Source organism: Nomascus leucogenys, chromosome X (assembly GCF_006542625.1).
Source record: "Nomascus leucogenys isolate Asia chromosome X, Asia_NLE_v1, whole genome shotgun sequence".
NCBI lineage: Eukaryota > Metazoa > Chordata > Mammalia > Primates > Hylobatidae > Nomascus > Nomascus leucogenys.
Genome location: NC_044406.1, coordinates 8227118 through 8243437, shown reverse-complemented (window position 1 = coordinate 8243437; position 16320 = coordinate 8227118).

Sequence of the window (16320 nt, the reverse complement as noted above, 5' to 3'; positions counted from 1 at the left end):
GGTCTGGGTTCTGCCACTGTCAAGCTGGGACAAGAAATCTCAGCTCTGGTCTGTTTCTTCAGAGGTCAAGTGAGAGGGGTGCATTCTGTGGGGGTGTCTCATGCAGCCAATTGAATTCGGAGTCGCAACTCCACTGGGCACCTGTCATGGCGCTGGGCACGTGGTGACTGCCCCATAATTCCAACTACAGTCTCTGAATGCCTTTAGTTATAAGAATGAGGCGATTTTTTCTTTTTCAAAGATTAAACGAAGGCTTAAGGAATGTGCCTCTCAGAATCGAGTGTATCTTGACTGTGGTGATGGTCACAGGAGCTGCCAAGTTGATTAAGTTAAATTGCACAGAACTAAATGCACGTGAAACGGGAAATCTGAAAAGGCTTGGTGGATTGTATCAATGTCCATATTCCAGGTTGTGACATTGTGCTGTAGTTTTGTAACGTGTTGCCATTGGAATAGGCAGGTGAAGAGTGAAGGGTGCACAGGACTTCCCTGTATTATTCCTTACTGAGAGGTGAAGCCAGTTGGGTGGGGACTAAGAGAACTTTTCTGTTTTACAAGAGGATTGTAAAATACACCAATCAGCGCTCTGTGGCTAGCTAGAGGTTTGTAAAATGGACCAATTAGCACTCTGTAAATGGACCAATCAGCACTCTGTAAAATGGACCAATCAGCGGGATGTGGGTGGGGACAAATAAGGGAATAAAAGCTGGCCACCCCAGCCAGCAGTGGCAACCCGCTGTGGTCCCCTTCCATGCTGTGGAAGCTTTGTTCTTTCACTCTTCACAATAAATCTTGCTGCTGCTCACTCTTTGAGTCTGTGCCACCTTTAAGAGCTGTAACACTCACAGCAAAGGTCTGCAGCTTCATTCTTGAAGTCAGCAAGACCAAGAAGCCACTGGAAGGAACCAACTCTGGACACATTACAACTACATGTAAATCCAGTTATCTCACAAAATTTAAGAAGTGGATGGATATGATAAACCAAAAGATAAAGAGCCGTATAAATATACCCAGTGTGCTTATTAGAGTTTGCAGACATGTCCTCCCAAAACAGCCCATTCCCTACCTCCCCACCCCAAGCTGGTATAGACTTCAGTCTAAGCTCTTACCTGGGGCTAAAATTCAGACCACTAGACTGACTATAAAGCAGAGACAGTGATTTCATTGTCTCCATAAATCCAGCATTATTCTATACAGCCCCAAAGTCATCTTTAACGTTTTATGTTCACCATATATAATCATTGTCAGATTACCCATCTGCCACTTGAAAGGTTTATACTTTTTGTTTAGAAGGACTCCCTTGTTCTTAAACTTAGCTAGAAATTTACATCCATCCTTACTAAACAGTGTTTAGCTGAGGTGTTTTGTTTTTTTAATCTTCACATTAAGCATCCATCTCAGGATGGTTGGAATATTTATAAGGCTGCTGTCTATAATGATGTTATGCTGTAAGGGACTGAACCAAGATTTGTGTGGCCTGCTATGAGACAGGTGCCTGCTCAGTCATAAATCCTTTTGTGATATTCTTGGGGTTACTATGGTCTAGGTGCGATGACAGCACTTCTATATTGTGTTTGTTTTGTCATCACAAGACACTGTCAATCATCTTGTGAAAATATATCTCGTGGCTGAAAGGCATCACCCCAGTTGATCAGTCTTGCACCCCCATTGGGAGAGTTTAGCATGACATTGAACCAGTGTATGGACTCCTAGTAGATGGCTTTCTTTTCTGAGAACTCACAACTCAGGTGGAATTTTCAGAGGCAGAATCCATTTGTCCACGTTAGTCTTTTGTCCTTTTGGAAAGCTGAGGGGCATGTTTGTTCTGTGTAATTTCTCACTGTGGTTGTTCATTGCTCAGAGAATAGGGTGAGCATATACTCTCTTCTGAACCTGCAAAGAGTGCGACCTTATGAGCGCCTGCCCCAGGGATTCAGTAGCCTTAGGTGTTTGTTTCACTTTTTCTTTTCTTTTCTCTTTTTTTTTTTTCTCTTTTTTTTTTTTGAGACAGAGTTTCACTGTGTCACCCAGGCTGGAGTGTAGTGGCACGATCATGGCTCACTGAAGCTTGACTGCCCCAGGCTCAGGTGATCCTCCCACCTCAGCCTCCTAAGTAGCTGGGACTACAGGCATATGCCACCACGCCTGCCTAATTTTTTATTTTTTTGTAGAAATGGGATCTCACTAAGTTGTCCAGGCTGGTCTCAAACTTCTGGGCTCAAGTGATCCACCCACCTCAGCCTCCCAAAGTGCTGGGATTACAGGCATGAGCCACTGCACCCGGCCACTTTTTCTTTTTCTTTTTTCTTTTTTTTTTTTTTTGGAGGTGGAGTTTTGCTCTTGTCGCCCAGGCTGAAGTGCAATGGTGAGATCTTGGCTCACTGCAATCTCTGCCTCCCAGGTTCAAGAGATTCTCCTGCCTCAGCCTCCCAAGTAGCTGGTATTACAGGCATGCGCCACCTTGTCCGGCTAATTTTTGCATTTTTAGTAGAGATGGGATTTCACCATGTTGGTCAGGCTGGTCTCAAACACTTGACTTCAGGGGATCCACCCGCCTCGGCCTCTCAAAGTGCTGGGATCAGGCGTGAGCCACCGCACCCTGTCCCCTGCCACTTTTGCTAATCTGAGGTTTATTTCCTATGAGAGAAGAGACAGATGAAACTAAGGATGGTTCTGCTTTCACTTTGTCAACAGTGAATGAATTAATTAATGTAAGGCAAATTAACCAACTTTCAGAGACTTCATTAATAGCCAATCCTCTTTACGAAATACAGCTCAAATTATTTTAGCTTTTTGTTCTAAAAGGAAAAGAGATTTATACTCATTATAAAATGTGGTAGAAGATGGAGTTCCAAAATTTTACTTTCACATTTCAAATAGTGGCTCCGTAGGGTCAAGCCTTCCAGAAAACCTTTTAATGTGGCATTTTTAAAAAGGCAATATTAGCCATTTCCTACTAAACCCGCTGTGTTCCTATTAATTCAGACTGGCACAGGATCAATCAAGATCAGAGAGCACAAGAGTGATGCAGTTGAAGGAAATCTATGGGCAGGGTACACTGACTCATACTGGTAACCCCAGCACTTCGGGAGGCCCAGGTGGGAGGATCGCTTGAGCTCAGGAGCTCGACCAGCCTGGCCAACATAGCAGACCCTTGTCTCCACTAAAATTCAAAAAAATTAGCTGGGTGTGGAAGCATGTACCTGTGATCCCAGCTACTTGGGGCGCTGAAGCAGAAGGATTGCTGCAGGGAGTGAAGATCATGTCACTGCATTCCAGCCTGGGTGAGACATTATCTCCCCCCACCCACCCAAAAAAAAGAAAACTATGACATGGAACGTTTACCCTTTGTCACCAAGGTTTGCCATCTTCTTGATTTCTATGAGCTATTATTACAAACATTGGAACGACCAGGTGTGGTGGCTCACCCCTGTAACCCCAGCACTTTGGGAGGCCCAGGTGGGAGGATTGCTTGAGCCCAGGAGTTCAGGACCAGCCTGGCAACATAAGGAGACCCCTTCTCTAAAGAAAAGTTTTTAAATTAGTCCGACATGGTGGTGTATGCCTGTAGTACCAGCTACTCAGGAGGCTGAGGTGGGAGGATCGCTTGAGCCTGAGAGGTGGAGGCTGCAATGAATCAGGATTACGCCACTGTACTTCATCCTGGGTAACAGAGCAAGACCTTGTCACAAAGAAACATAAAAAAATTGCTTTAGAAAGCCATTGACTATGTTTTGCTTTGTTTTGTTTTGTTTTGTATTTTGGAGACAGGGTCTCACTTTGTTGCCCATGCTGGAGTGCAGTGGTGTAATCACGGCTCACTGCACCCTCAACTGCCTGGACTCAAGCGATTCCCCCACCTCAGCCTCTTGAATAGTTGAGACCACAGACCTGTACCGCCACACCCAACTAATTTTTTTTTTTTTTGAGACGGAGTCTCGCTCTGTCGCCCAGGCTGGAGTGCAGTGGCACAATCTCAGCTCACCGCAAGCTCCACCTCCCGGGTTCATGCCACTCTCCTGCCTCAGCCTACCGAGTAGCTGGGACTACAGGCGCCCGCCACCACGCCCAGCTAATTTTTTTGTATTTTTAGTAGAGACGGGGTTTCGCCATGTTAGCCAGGATGGTCTTGATCTCCTGACCTCATGATCCTCCCGCCTCGGCCTCCCAAAGTGCTGAGATTACAGGCGTGAGCCACTGCGCCTGCCCCCCCCCACTTTTTTTTTTTTAAGAGATGGAGTCTCAGTATGTTACTCAGACTGGAATGGATTACAAAAAGTCCATTTACATAATTTTAGATGGTACACATCCCAGATGCTTCAGGTACAATGATGAGACAGAGATGATAATTAAAGTGACTTCTTTTTCTTTTTTTTTTTTTGAGACAGGGTCTCTAAAAGGAATAGACATGGCATTGTGTCAATAAAACTATTTAGAGAAACAGATGGACATAATTTACCAATCCCTGCTCTATTGTAGAAAACTAAGTAAAATAAAATAACAATAAAATGCGATACGTATGGGATTTTTAAAGGTGTCACATTCTCTCCCTGAGAGATTCATTTCACACCATGGCTGCCCAGCATGCTAACAGCAGGATCACACTGTGTCGCCTAGGCTGGAGTGCAGTGGTGCAGTCATAGCTCACTGTAGGCTCAATCTCCCAGGCTGAAGCCATCCTACCACCTCACTCTCCTGAGTAGCTGGGGCTACAGGTGTGTGCCACCATGCCTGGCTGAGTTTCTTTTATTTTGTGAAGCAGAATCAAATACTCTTAAAAATCCAGCAAATACACATTTCAAAAGCCCATGCATATTTCTTATTTTATTGTTGTTATGTTTTCCTTAGTTTGCTACAATACAGTGGTGGTTGGTAAATTATGTCCATCTGTTCCTCCAAATAAAGTTTTATTGACACAACGCCATGCCCATTCCTTTACCTCCTGTCTGTGGACACTTCATGGTTCTTATGGCAGAGTTGGGTAATTGCAACAAAGACCAGGTGGCCTGCAATGTTTGAAGGATTTACCATCTGGCTCATTTTTTAAAGTTTTCTGACTCCTGTAATAAAGAAATGTCCAGTCTGGGCAACATGGTGAAACCCCATCTCTACAAAAAATAGAAAAAAATTAGTGGGGCATGGTGGTGTACCTGTAGTCCCAGCCACTGGGGAGGCTGAAGTGGGAGGATTGCTTGAGCCTGAGAGTTGGAGGCTGCAGTGAGCCATAACTACTCCACTGCACTCCAGCCTGGGTGATAGAGTGAGACCCTGTCTCAAAAATAAAATAAAATTAAGTAATGTCACAAGTTTGGGCCGGGCACAGTGACTCACACCTATAATCCTAGCATTTTGGTAGGCCAAGGCAGGAGGAGCACTCAAGGCCAGGAGTTCAAGACCAGCCTTGGCAACATGGCCAGTCCCCATCTCTACCAAAAAAAAAAAAAGCTAGGCATGGTGTCGTGTGCCTGTAGTTGCAGCCACTGGGGAGGCTGGGGCAGGAGGTTGCCTTGAACCCAGGAGCTGCAGTGAGCTGTGATGGTGCCACTGCACTCCAGCCTTGGCAACAGAGCCAGACTCTGTCTCTGAAAAGAAGAAATGTCACAAATTTAAGAACCTCAGGTTATACACACGTTACGTTTACTCTAGGTCACTAGATGTTCAAACCAGGACAAAGCAATCACCCCGAGGACTTAGGGGTAAAAGGCCACTGCACTTAAACCATCAGGCTCCGCTCTGAGGAGTAGCTGACCACACTGTGTATGTTAGTGCCTTTGCATGCTCCTGATCCTGACGTGCGTTCTAGTGAGCATCACAGACAGTGTCTCCGCAGGGCGCAGTGCAGTGTTGAGGGAAGCCATGCTGTCTGCCTGCAGGTCAGCTTTAACTGCAGCCATGCCCCTGAGGTTAATGTGGGTTTCCTATTCTCTACTCAAGGCCACTTGAGTGCCTGGGAAGCGGTCATTGCAAAATTAGCCAAAGTCTATGGTTAAGGAGGAATTGAGTCCTTTTTGTTAGATACATGAGATTTCACAGTCTTGTATGAAGGCGGACTCCAAGGCAGATAGTCATCCCAGAGTTATCTCATTTTAATGTGTTAGTATAATGTGCTAAATATGTAATATGTGTATAGGCATGTCTGTCCTCATCACGCCAACCCACCCTGCCACACACACACACACACACACACTTCCTTCAAACCACAGTTGCACTTAGCATCAAATTCGGCCACCTGCACCTGCCTCAGCCTTCTGAAAAGTGGACTTCAAGAAAAGTGCAGCTTCAAGAGGGTGGGGTGAGAAGATGCATTTTCTTGTCTGACTAGTTTGCAGACACTCTTGGTGACTGCAAGGGGCATCCCCAGTCCCCCTCTTGTGGCAGTACTCATGGCATCATCTGCCTGGGTTTGATTCTCAACTCCACCAGATGTGTGACCTTAGACGAGTTCCTTCCCCTTTTCTGGTGCCTCATGTGTTAAGAAGGGATAAAACAGAGGAGCCACAGGGGTGGAGGTGAGAGTTACGAAAGACGATGCGTATCTGATGTTCCCAGCCCATGGAAGGCAATCATATAATATCACTGAACTTTCCTCTTCTCAGTACACAACCCACCTCTCTCCGTGGCTCCTATTGTTCACCTCTCTTCCCATGCTGAGACCACCTGGCTCACAGAATCATTATCTGCCTGTTGCACAGCTGAAGTTCTACCCTTAGGCACCATTTCTCCATTCATGAATTTCTCATGTTTTCCAGAGGATGGACACAGTCCAAGACTCTCACGTTTCATTCAGCCAGGTCAATACCGAACAACCACCACAGATCAGGCTGTCTGGGTTCTAAGTCTGTGTTCAAAACCCATTCCTTTCACACCTATAATCCCAGCACTTTGGGAGGCCAAAGTGGGAGGATCGCTTGAGGCCAGGAGTTCCAGACTAGCCTGGGCAACATAGTAAGACCCTGTCTTTACATTTTTTTAAAGTTAGCTGGGCATGGTGGCACATGCCTGTCGTCTCTGCTACTTAGGAGGCTAAGGTGGGAGGATCGCTTGAGCCCGGGAGGTCAAGGCTGCAATGAGCCCTGATCACACCACTGCACTCCAGCTTGGGCAACAGAGCGAGACCTTGTCTCAAAAAAACAAAAAAAAAAATTTAAAAAAAATCCTTATGTGGAATATTTGCAGCACTGCCAAATTCCCCCGGGAGGAGAAGAAGGGGTTCAATTCCAAACCCTAAGCCACTGCAACAAGTTTTACTTTCTCAAAGTTTTGTAATCAACCCTAAGCATTTTTGGCCATTCCACAAGGTCAAACCAAGCACATTTAATTCTGGATGGAGAGGGCACCAGACACTACCTAGAGTCACCCCAGGATGGAGTCCTCCTTCCATCCATTAAAGATTTTCTTCACTCTCAGCTGCCGGTCCTTGCCCCTCTTTGTAGGAAGATGTGCTCAGGTGGCAGGAACTCACTCAGGGAGCCTGAAGGGCCAGCCAACCCTGGGAGTTGAAGTGCTCACCCCCAGGGGCAGCCTCGACTGGCTGACTGGCAGAAATGGGACAGGAACACTACAGCCCCCTCACCCCACCAGGCGGCCCTGAGAGCAGCTGTGGTGGACTTTCTCTTGCTGACTCTGAGGAACCAACCGGCCTTGTGAGCTGCCCTGTGGGGAGGCCCATCTGACAAGGAACTACACGGCCTTGGAGACAGCCCACAAGGAACTGAATCCTGCCGGGAAACACAGAAGCTGGCGTCCTAATGGGATTTCTGCCTTTTGACTTTAGTAGGAGATAGGATATTCAAGAACATCTGTACATTCGGGACATCATTTCAAATTGGAATGGATTTACTGACTTTTTTTTACTTTAAGAGATGAGGATGGGAGGTGTGGGAAGGGGTCTCGCCATGTTGCCCAGGCTGGTCTCGAACTCCTGGCCTCAAGTGATCATCCCACGTCAGCCTCCCAAGTCACTGAGATTAGAGGTGTGAACCATTGCATCTGGCTGGGTTTGCTGACTTTTGATTGAACAAATCATTTTCATCATTCATGATCTTAAAAGCACAAATAAAACTTTTTTTCTAAGTTCAATTTGGCTGTCAACGAAGTGTGTGTAATTTTTCTAAAATTCTTTATTATTATTATGAGACTGGGTCTCACTCTGACGCCTCAGGCTGGAGTGAAGTGGTACGACCTCGGCTCACTGCAGCTCCAACTTCCCTGGCTACAGCGATCCTCCCACCTTAGCCTCCCAAGTAGTTGAGACCACAGGCGTGCACCACCATGCTTTTGTATTTTTGGTAGAGACGGGGTTTTGCCATGTTGCCCAGGCTGGTCTTGAACTCTGGAGCTCAAGTGACCCACCCGCCTCGGCCTCCCAGAGTGCTGAGATTATAGGTGTGAACCACCGTTCCAGGGCAATTTTTCTAAAATTCAATGAAGAGTCAATTTTGTTTGTAGATCTGACAAAAAGTATATGTGTGTGTTTGTGTGTGTGTGTGTGTATGTGTGTATGTGTGTACTTTCAAAGCCACTCCAAAGAGAGCAGATTTATGTAAAAGTGTTTGCTTTTAATGGGCCTCGAGCATTTGTCAACTGAACTCAAGTACGTAGCTAAGCGTCAGGTCTCAAAATCATTACATTCCTTTTTTGGATGTTGGAAATTTTTATTAAAAACTTTTTCTCCTTTAGAGCTGAAAAGTCCAAATGTCACCAGATAGGATAAGGTGAACTGAACTGAAACTCTGACATTCTTATAAAGAAATGTAGACAAATGTCTTTAGGCAGACAAATGTGAGCACGATTCTCACCATGAAGGAGTGTAGAATTATGTATGCTTTCTTGCACATCAGAAAAAGCACGAAATGTGAATTTACATGTAAAACACCATACTTGATGTTAATTTAAATAAACATTGAACTATCTTTAATAGTCTGTACTCGTCCATTTATTTGTGGCTCTGTTGTGGTAGTCATTAAACATTTAAAATAATAGCATCAACCACTCATACCACAATCAGCTTTTCATAACTGTCTTGTTTCCTTTTCTTTCTACTTGCTGTTTATTCCATCACAAATGCCGGTTTCAACTCTGAGCTATATGAAAATTGTTACTTTTGGCATATTTACTCCATCAGACTGTTATCAATATCTTTTTTTTTTTTTTTTTTTTTTTTTTTTTTGAGACAGGATCTTGCTCTGTTACCCAGGCTGGAGCGCAGTGACACTATCACGGCTTACTGCAGCCTCAACCCTCGAAGCTCAAGCAATCCTCCTGCCTCAGCACCCAACAGCAGCTGGAACCACAGGTGCATGCCAGCACACCTGGCTAATGTTTTTGAATTTTAGTAGAGATGAGGTCTCACTGTATGTTGTCCAAGGCTGGTCTTGGACTCCTGAGCTCAAGCCATCCTCCCACCTCAGCCTCCCAAAGGCATAAGCCACTGCGCCCAGGTCAGTTGTTCTTTTTGAAATAGACATGTTCTGCCAAATTTAATTGTGAATTGAAAATTGAATCACTGTGAAGCAAACCCTGTTTTACCTTCCATTTTCACCTTGTTCTCACAGTTAACAACTGACTAGTTGACTTTTACGGAGAAAGCATTTAAAATGGAGTGTGATGAGTTAGGAGGTTAGCCATGGATAGGTCCATGGGAGGGCAATGTGCTACTCACTTGGGCAAGAGCTTCTCCTGGGAGTTTATCACAATACTGGCTTCCTATTTTAACAGACCAGGATGGAAATGCTCCTTTAAGTTTCAGTAGGAGAAAATTGTCAGGACATTCTATTTTTCAACACAAATCGCGTATTTGCCTCTCTCAGTCCTTATCTGTTGTCTTCCTCTTCCCTTTACTCTCTTTTCCTCCCTGCGTCCTGACTTCTGTCCCAGGTTAGTCCCAAACACATCAGAATCCAAGAGGAAGGACGCTGCTCACCATTCTCCGACTAATGATTCCCTCCTTGACTCATCCACTGTATTGAGAATGCTCCAGCCGGGCGCAGTGGCTCATGCCTGTAATCCCAGCGCTTTGGGAGGCCAAGGTGGGTGGATCACCTGAGATCAGGAGTTCAAGACCAGCCTGGCTAACATGGTGAAACCCTATCTCTACTAAAAATACCGAAGTTAGCCGGGGGTGTAATCCCAGCTACTCAGGAGCTGAGGCAGGAGAATCGCTTGAACCCGGGAGGCGGAGGTTGCAATGAGCCAAGATCACACCACTCTGTTGCCACAGCCTGGGCAACAGAGCAAGACTCCATCAAAAAAAAAAAAAAAAAAAAAGAGAGAATTCTCCATGGCTTAGTTGGATGCTAATCAATTTTACTGTATCTATTTTGAACCAAGTCCTCCACAAATTCAAATATGGCCTGCGAGTTTTCTTTGCTTTTCAGGATAAGATACAAGCTCTAGGGTCTTGGCACTCAAAGTAGGAGCCATAGGCCAGCAGCAGCCATGTCTCCTTGGAGACTGTAAGAAATGCAGAGTCTTGGGCCCCACCTCCAGAAACCCTGAATCAGGATCTGCCTTTCCACAAGATCTGCATGCGAATGCACAGTAAAGTTGAACTAGTACCATTCTCAGGCCTGATGCCACTTCACACGTCTCCCTATTTAAAAAAATGTACAATTTGGGCTGGGTGAGGTGACTCAGGCCTGTAATCTCAGCACTCTGGGAGGCCAAGGTGAAAGGATGGCTTGAGACAAGGAATTCGAGACCAGCCTGGGCAACATAGCAAGACCTCATTTCTACAACATTTTTTTTTTAAATTAGCCAGACATGATGGTGTATGCCTGTGGTCCCAGCTACTCAGGAGGCTGAGGCGGGAGGACTGCACCACCACGCCGGCTAGTTTTTGTATTTTCAGCACAGAAGGGGTTTCTTCATGTTGGCGAAGCTGGTCCCGAACTCCTGACCTCAGGCAATCTGCCCACCTCGGCCTCCCAAAGTGCTGGGATCACAGGCATGAGCCACCGCACCTGGCCTGTGTTCTTCATTAAGGTCTGGTGACACTACCTTATTTATTGGACACAGAATCTGTACCATTGCTCAATCAACTTGCGTATGTTACTCATAAACTCCTGTTGAACTGCACTTGAATGAAAGGCAAAGATGGTGTTGGTCATCTGGTGGACCCAAAGGAGGGCTGTGGCTGGGGCAGCTGAAATCCTTTCTCAGGAAAAGCAGCTATCTGAGCACAGTTTAAGGCACATTGTGTGCCTGTAAGGACTCTTAAGAGTGAGCACAAAAGCAGGGTGAGGCAAGGAAGGAAGAAAGCAAATTAAGAGCAGTGCCATCTATGAACTGGCCACAAGATTCCCAAGAAACCCAGCTGGTTACACAGGAACATATGGAACCACTCCTCAGAAACCTCCCTAGGAAGGAAGGGTGAGCAATACATCTGCCAGTGACTTCCTGCTTCCTCTCTCTCATTGGAATAAGTTTGTCTGCCCCACTAAGTGTTAATCCTCCTCCATTTCTGAGTTCTTGCCCAGCCTTTCTAGCAGCTGCTAGATAAGCCAGAGCCGCAGGTGGTAGACTTACAGGAACTGCAGCCTATGGCCCTTTGCCTGTTTTGTAAATAAAGTTTTATTGGCACACAGCCATACCCACGGACTTATGTATTGTCTGGTCTTTCTCTTTCTTTCCCTCTCTCTCTCTCTGTCCTCTCTCTCTCTTTCTTTTCCTTTCTTTCTTTCTCCTGTTCTTGCTCTGTCGCCCAGGCTGGAGTGTAGTGAACTCCTGACCTCAGGTGATCTGCCCACCTCGGCCTCCCAAAGTGCTAGGATTACAGGTGTAAGCCACCACGCCAGGCTTTTTTTTTTTTTTGGCGGGGTGGGGAGGTGGAGGACAGGGTCTCCCTATGTTGCCCCAGGCTGGTCTTGAACTCCTGGGCTCAAACAATGCTCCCACCTTGGCCTCCTAAAGTACTGGGATTACAGACATAAGCCACTGCACCTGGCCATGTATTGTCTATATCAATTTAAGTATCAGTAAAACCCATTTGGAAGGCTCATTCTGAGTATTAAATGAGACAATGAATGTAATATTCAAAGCATAGTGCCTGCCTACACTCCAAAAATTATTTTATTATTTAAATCTTATTTATTAGGCTGGGCACAGTGACTCACGCCTGCAATCCCCACACTTTGGGAGGCTGAGGCGGGCAGATCACCTGAGGTCAGGAGTTCGAGACCAGCCTGGACAACTTGGCAAAACGCCGTCTGTACTCTAAATACAAAAAATATCCAGGTGTGGTGGCAGGTGCCTGTAATCCCAGCTACTTGGGAGCCTGAGGCAGGAGAATCACGTGAACCCGGGAGGCAGAGGTTGCAGTGAGCTGAGATCGCACCACTGCACTCCAGCCTGGACGATATAGTGAGACTCCATCTCAATAAATAAACAAACATTTATTATTTAAATTCAAATTATTGTGAATGGCAGTCTCCTTACTTAGGCTGTTTCTGCCATCCATCTGCCCCTAGCCACCTCCTCTACTGGATTCTAAGGGATATCTGAGTCTCACCATAAACCCCATTCTTTTGGTTGAGACATCTGGATGTCAGGGGACTCACCATGAAAAATAAACTGCCTGGAAGAGAAACCCAGGAACCGTCTTCCAGCAGTTGATCAAGTGCATCTGATCAAGTGGGAATGGTGGGTAAATGGTGGATTGTGGAATGAGAGAAAGCCAAGATGATGGAGCATTTCCAGGGAACAGATGCCCCAGGCAGCCCAAACTGTGAAAATGGAGAGCGAATTCAGGTGCTAAACTGGGAAGGACGGAAAAATGGAGGAAGGTTTCATGCAAAAACAGATGTACCTTCATGTACTCAAAGACCGATTCTTTCTGCACACATACCTCAAAGTTCATATTCAGCACCGCCATCCCTGGATCGCCCATATCTACGAAACTTACAGATGTTTCTGCCTCCCAAGTGTGTGCGTGTGTATTTGCTTCACTGTTCTCAGATTTGTAGTTGTACTGTTTCATGAAAAGTTTTGTCAGGCCAGGCATGGTGGCTCATGCCTGTAATCCCAGCACTTTGAGAGGCCAAAGCGGGTGGATCACTTGAGGCCAGGAGTTCGAGACCAGCCTGGCCAACATGATGAAACCCATCTCTACTAAAAAGACAAAAAATTAGCTGAGTGTGATGGCATGTGCCTGTGGTCCCAGCTACTCAGGAGGCTGAGGCATGAGAATCACTTGAACCCAGGAGGCAGAGGTTGCAGTGAGCTGAGATCACACCACTGCACTCCAGCCTGGGCAATGGAGCAAGACTCTGTCTCAAAGAAAACAAAAAAAAAAAGTTTGTCATCTCAGTTCACCCAAGCTGGAGTGCGGTGGTGCGTTCACAGCTCACTGCATCCTCAAACTCCTGGGCTCAAGTGATCCTCCCACCTCATCTTCCCCAGTAGCTGCAACTACAGGTGCACAGCAGCATGCTCTGCTAATTTGAGATGTGTCGTCTTCCTCTAGGGACAGCAGGACTGGCTTTCCCTTGGGACCCCACAGAAGGCAGGCAGGAGGCTCCACTGCCAGACAGGAAGCAGAGCCTTATTTAACAACGAGCTGCAAACTCCACCACTTCAAAAGATGCTGTTCCTAGAGGAAGACGGTAGAGATGGGATCTCACTATGTTGCCCAGGATGGTCTCAAACTTCTGGGCTCAAGTAATCCACCTGCCTCAGCCTCCTTAAGTGCTGAGATTACAGGTGTGAACCACTGGGCCCAGCCTCTCATACCAATTTCTAGTTCCCTCTCACTTTGATGACAGGGTTTTAAATTTAGTCTTACACCCATGCTTTTGCACCTTTACTCTGAGGCTCATCTTTACCATTGTCATCTGTGCCAATGGGCCTAGGAATCTGCATTCATATCCATTTTCTCACTGATGAGATTCTGACTACTGACCTTGAGTAGCGGGCACCAGAGTCAGCCAGAGCCCCCTGGAGAGTGCTCCCAGGTTATCACGTAGGAAGCAGAGAGGCGGAGTATGTTTTCTGGGGCATGAAACAGTGATTCAAATGCAGGGACCCCTTTGCCTGGCCCACTGGCCCTCAGCCTTCAGGCAAATGTACAGACACTCTTCATTTTTATCTTTTAAAGCACTTTCCATTACACTAACCTCCAGAAGCAACTCTGCTTACCAAGGCAGAAGGAAAGAGCGCCACTGTCCAAATTAGATATTAGAATTCAAGCTTTTAAACATTAATACTTAGGGAGTAGTTCTATGGTGCTTCCGACTGTTTTTACAATGGAGTGTGTAATCCAGCAGAGCTGTTAAGCTTTCTGAAGATGTCAGTCTGTTCTGACTTCTAGGAAGGCAGCTGTGGAGTGAACAGGCTGCGTTTATAGACGTGCCAGATCTGGACTCTTTTGAAGTGGTGGAGTTTGCAGCTCATTGTTGTTAAATAAGGCTCCGCTTCCTGTCTGGCAGTGGAGCCTCCCGCCTGCCTTCTGTGGGGTCCCAAGGGAAGGCCAGTCCTGCTATCCCTAGAGGAAGACAGCACAGATCATGCTTTCCTTAAAACTGCACAGCTGGCGGGGAGGACAAGTGAGGAGAGTCCATGAACACAATGGGGACATCTGCCCTTTGGTTGACATCTGCACTTTGGTTGCTTGAAAAAAACCCAGAGAGAGGCCCATTTTACCAGGAGAGAGGAGGAAGGGCGTCTCTTGTGTGGTCACAAAGAGCCAATGAGGTTTGTTGAAGATGATAAATATGATGGAGCTAGACTTTTTTTTTTCTTTTCTTTCTTTTTTTAAAATAAAGGCCATAATCTAGAAGGAGCGCTTCTATTTTCAACCTTGAAGAACTTAAAAAAAAATCTTAGTATGCTTACTGTAATCATTAACACTGATATTACTTGGAAACTTACATGTGTAGAATAAAGCAAGATTTTCAATGTATGAGAAAACATATAGAAAAATTAACGCAGTTGTGGCCGGGTGCGGTGGCTCAAGCCTGTAATCCCAGCACTTTGGGAGGCCGAGGCAGGCGGATCACAAGGTCAGGAGATCGAGACCATCCTGGCTAACATGGTGAAACCCTGTCTCTACTAAAAAAAAATAATAAAATATTAGCCGGGCGTAGTGGCAGGCGCCTATAGTCACAGCTACTCGGGAGGCTGAGGCAGGAGAATGGCATGAACCCGGGAGGCGGAGCTTGCAGTGAGCTGAGATTGCACCACTGCACTCCAGCCTGGGCGACAGAGCAAGACTCCATCTCAAAAAAAGAAAAAAAGAAAAAAGAAAAAAAGAAAAATTAACGCAGTTAAGAAAAATCCAAATAAATAGAACTGAAAGTTAAGGTGCAAAATGTGTCTGTGTGTACTTATGCTGAGTACGTTTCCCTTTAGTTTTTAATGTTTTTAAATTTTAAATTTTGTGTGTGTGTTTGTGTGTGTGAGAGAGAGAGATAGGGTCTCACTCCATTGCTCAGGCTGGAGTGCAGTGATGTAATCTCTGCTCACTGCAACCTCCACTTCCCGGGCTCAAGTGATCCTCCCACCTCAGCCTCCCCAGAAGCTAGGGCTACAAGCACGGCCCACCACGTCCAGCTAATTTTTGTTTTGTTTCGTTTTTTGAGACAAGGTCTGGCTCTATCGCTCAGGCTGGAGTGCAGTGGCACTATCTTGGCTCACTGCAACCTCCACCTCCTGGGCTTAAGCGATCCTCCCACCTCAGCCTGCTGAGTAGCTTGGATCACAGGCCTGGGCCACCACACCAGGCTAATGTTTGTATTTTTAGTAGAGGTGGGGTTTCGCCATGTTGCCCACGCTGGTCTCCAACTCTTGAGCTCAAGCGATCCGCCCGCCTCGACCTCCCAAAGTGCTGGGATTACAGGTGTGAGCTACTGCTCTTTCTTTAACATTGATCTGTTTGTTTCATTCATTAATTGTAAACGAAAATCCTGCCTCTGTGGGGTTATTTCCATGAATGAGAGAGGCCATAAAAAAAAGCACTAATTGGACAACCATCTCTACTTAGGAAAAAAGCAGTTATAGGGATCAGTCACAGTTTATGAACATGTTCTGGCGCCTTAAAGGCATCAAAATCAGGATGTCAGAGTCCCAAATAGGAAAGATCTAGTCCACGAGGCCTGTTTCTCTAGAAGACCAGTAAAGGTGGCAGGTTTGGCGCTCTAGGTGGCAGAGAAACCACCAGGAAGTCTTGGTGAATGGGGAGAAAGGTAACCTTCCCAACCTTCCTCTTTCCTCCTCCTCTTCCTCTCCTCTCAGCCCTCCCTCTCTCTGTCCTCCTCCTCCGCCCCTCCCAAGCATCACCTCGTGAGGCCTCGTGGCGTTAGCCCAGTGCGCTCAGCCCCCACCGAG